The sequence below is a fragment of the Castor canadensis genome, chromosome 12 (genome assembly GCF_047511655.1).
Source record: "Castor canadensis chromosome 12, mCasCan1.hap1v2, whole genome shotgun sequence".
NCBI classification, from domain to species: Eukaryota; Metazoa; Chordata; class Mammalia; order Rodentia; family Castoridae; genus Castor; species Castor canadensis.
Genome location: NC_133397.1, coordinates 65,746,004 through 65,750,318, shown reverse-complemented (window position 1 = coordinate 65,750,318; position 4,315 = coordinate 65,746,004).

Sequence of the window (4,315 nt, the reverse complement as noted above, 5' to 3'; positions counted from 1 at the left end):
GGAAGACCCCTGCCCTGAATGTAGGCCTATCCAATAGGCTGGGGGTCTTGATGGAGCAAGTAATGAGAGAAAGGGGGAAGCTCACATGCCCACTCAACTCTTCTTGAATGGGGCATTCTTTGCTACTATCACTACCAATGGACATCAGACTTCAGATTCTTCAGCCTTTGAGTGTGGGCTTGCAGTAGAAACTCTTCAGCCTTGGACTGTGGCTGCACCATCAGTCTTCCCTGTTCTGAGGCTTCCAGCTTTTTGGACTGAGCAGCTACTGGTTTTGCCAGTTTTCCATCATAGAGATGGCCATTGTGAGACAATGGCCTTTGATCATGTAATCCAATCTAACAAATCCTCTTTTATGATTGTGAGGGTATATATTTACATATACACTATGTGTGTATGTATTATTGGTTCCACTCCTCTGGAGAACTCTAATACATGGATATTTCTTGAATCTAGCCTTCCTTTACAACCTAGCCATCCTGACTATAGCTACCAAATGATCTCAATTAAATTCACAGCTGGTCATCTACCAATCCCTCTTTTAAACACTACAACTTCTTCCTGTTGCTTATTTAAAATGTCCAAATGCCTCTAGATGGCATTCTTATGTTCCTCATGGAAGATCTATGCAGTTTCATCTCCTGCCCCTCCTTGCCTATTCCTTTACACTAATGATATTGATTGTTTACTGTTCCTACCACACTCTTATTTTGACTCTTGCTTCTACCTAAAATACTTTTCCCTCCTTCTCTTTCTCCCACTCTTCTACCTATCCTAAAGATTCAGGACATGTGTTTCCTCTCTCTGGAAGCCTTCCAAGTCTTCTCCAGGCCAGGCTAAGTATTGTCCTTTAAGTTTTCACATACCCTTGCTTGCTATGCTCACTACTCTGACCACATTGTTTTGAAATCATTTACCTGTACCTCAAGGTTCTTATTCTTCTTGAGTCCCAGAGGTTGTACAGAGCTTGTCATGTAATATGCAACTATTTGTTGAACTGCCCTAGACTATAATGTATCCACTAAACCTTGTTTCCTTTGTCTCCTGGGCATACAAATTACTCCATTTGGTAGTTAGAAGTGACCATATGACCAAGTGCTCCCCAGTAGAATGCAGTAGACCTACCTAATTGAGATTTGCCATTTTGATGTTACCTGGCTCATAAAAGCTTCCATATGGTTCTGTATACCTTCTCTTGTCCTCTCTGCTGACTGGATGCAGAAGATCCAGCAAAGAATTCTGAGGATCTTGGAGACAATGGAGCCATGAAGAAGAGAGAGGCTAGATTTCTAAGTGACCACACAGAAGGTTACTCACGTTAACAGGAATATCCATATTGCACTTTGAGAAGAAGTTGATTAAATAAATCCCTGAATCTAAGATGGGAAGAGCTCTTGAAGTCTATTTCCAACTCCCTATCTCTAAATAAGCTTACTCCTGACTCATTGTTCATGAATAAAATTGATGCTAAAACTTCAGTGGGGATTCTGTAGACCAACATAACCCCCAGGATATGACTAGGTGTAAACTTAAAGGACAACAATTAGCCCAGCCTGAGAAATCTTGGAAGGCTTCCTGAGAGAGAAAATATATGCCCTGAGTTTTCAGGATAGGCAGAAGAGTGGCAGAAAGAGAATAACCTTTTATTTTGGTAAACATTTCTCTTTACTACTTTTAAGGTCTTATGTTTCAGTTAAAGTTACCTTATATTCATAAAGGATTTTCATCCATCACCCTTTTTGACTTGTTCTTTGCCTTTTCTCTCTTTGAGCTGAATATTTCATAATTTATTTATGTGTTACTTATGACACTTCATGTGTGTATGTGTATTACTAGGAATCAAACTCAAGGCCTCTTGCATGCTAGATGAGCGCTCTACCACTTCAGTGACACTTTCAGTCTTTTCCCTTTTTATTCTAATATTGACTTAAAAGTAAACATATCCTGAACTCTACTTCATTGAAGTAAAGTGTGTCAGACAGTACTTCCCCACTCCCCTTCACTACATCCCTGTCATAAAAGCTTCAGCATCACACTTATCAGAGTGGCAGTTCTGAGAAGCTAATCTTGCTCTTCTTAATCAGCATTGGGCAGAGTGAAATTATTCTCACTTTTTATGTCTTTCCTCCTCTTCTAAATCTGTACTGTGATTTCACAAATTGAAAAATGGACTTTACTTCTAATTGTTTTGCAACTCAAATAAGCATTTAGAGATCAGGATACATTATTTTCTTGCTCTAAATATTGGATTTAACATTTAAATTCCAGCACTAAAAGTATCAGCCTTCACAGTGATAGATGGTCTACTTGAAAATGTGTATCATGACTTATTTTATCAGTAACTGTAGATTTGAAAATTCATGAATTTTTTTTAAGTGTAAAAGATACGAATTACTTTTTTTTACCCTGGGATAAGACTATCTTTCTTCCTCTTTCCAAATAGAGTCAAATACTTCCACTCTGTCACATCACTTCTACTACATGTGGTTTTTCTGTACCTGTCTTTGTTCTCTACCCTCTGAGCCCCTGACAGCTGAACTGTATTTAAGTCACCTCTGTAATCTCAGTTTATGTGAAGGACTTGCCTCATAGTAGCATCTCCTTAATTTTTTTTTGTTTTATAGGGATTTTCTTCCTTCCTTCCTTCCTTCTTTCTCTCTCTCTCTCTCTTTCCTCCCTTACTCCCTCCCTCCCTCTCTTTCTTTCTTTTGGAGACAGAGTCTTGCTATTTTGTCCAAGTTGGCCTCAAACTCCTGCTCTCAAGCCATACTTCTGCTTCAGCCTCTTGAGTAGCTGGAACTACAGGCTCATGCTACTGCAACTAGCTAAATATTTTTTTGAATTAATAAAGCACTGAATAGCTGGGGATGCAGCTCAAATGGTATCCCCACTTGCACTTGCAAGTGCAAGACTCTGAGTTCAAATCTTGTACCAATAAAGCAACAAATAAAGTCTCAGATAATGTGTAATAGAGCCTATTGCAATGTTCTGTTACACAGAGTTCCAAACCTTGATTGCTGTGATATAAATGATTTCTTAAGTTTATAAACAGTCCTCTTAACTGCCTTTATTCTTTCCTCTGCAAGAAAATGGTTATTTTCTTGTCTCTTTTGTCTGTAGAGTCCACTCTTTCTCTACATTGAGATGTGACCATGTGGTAGAGCTTTCAGTGTATCTTCTAATTTCAAGGGAGAGTTTTTTAAGAATACTGTAGCTATTATTAGCCTCATTGGTGATGAACTTTCAAGTCCTTTAAGGGCTGAACAAATGAAAGGAAACTTCTAAAATTTAATCTCTAGTAGTGTGCCTGTGTGTCTCCAAAGTAGTCATCACTGTATCCCATAATACGCTTGGTTTCAAGACCATCACAATCTCGTGCATCTGGTCCAAGATGTTTGGCCCTCAGACACATTCTATCCCCTTTTTTTGCAGGAAGAACTGTCATTCAGTACTGGAGAGAAGGAAATACGGTATGAAGGTCTATTTTCCTAGCCATCTATTCCTTTTTTAAAAAAAAAAAACTGCACTTAGTGGTGGGCAGTTGACAGTGAAATCAAATATCGCCTTCACTTTCAGTACTCACTTGAACAATACAAGGAACCTCTGAGCTCCAGGAAGAAAGACTTCTCCGGGCCAAGGCTGAATGCATATTAGGAAGTCCATTCAGACTAAGAATCATAAAACCACCTCCATGGTGAAAAAACACCAGGTAATTAGCTAAAAGCTTCCCTTTATAGTCTTAAAAGTTGGTGTTTGCAGCCATAGTCGCTAGCCTTTTCAGGGAGAGTAGTTGATGCCATGTACCCTATAATGACGTCAAATCTGGCATATGTTTGAGGAAGGAAAAACTGTGATCACTCAGGGCAGTATCTGGATATTGCCAAGTGAATTTCTTGAATGGAAAGAGTGCATTTGTGAATCAGGAACTTTTGGTAGGAAGGACATGCATGAATGGAAACATATTTTCTCTTCAGGATGTTGCTTTCACTTAGATTTTGGCATATCCAGGATCCAGAAAAAGGTTGCCAATGCTTCTCATACTAGTAATGGTTCAGGGATATCAAGGAAATCAGATGAACCCAGAGCTTTGTCTCCCATTCCTCAACTGTGGCATGCTTTGGAATGAACCCCTCAAAATGTTCACATTAGAATCTTTGGAATCTGAATGTATTACCTTACATGGCAAAAGGACTTTGCAGGTGCGATTAAAGATCTTGAGATGTAGAGATGATCAGCTCTATGCTCCTAGGGTTATAGAAGATCATAGGCTTCACCTTTATAGGCTGAGTAAGATGGAGAGGTAAACCTGCAAGAG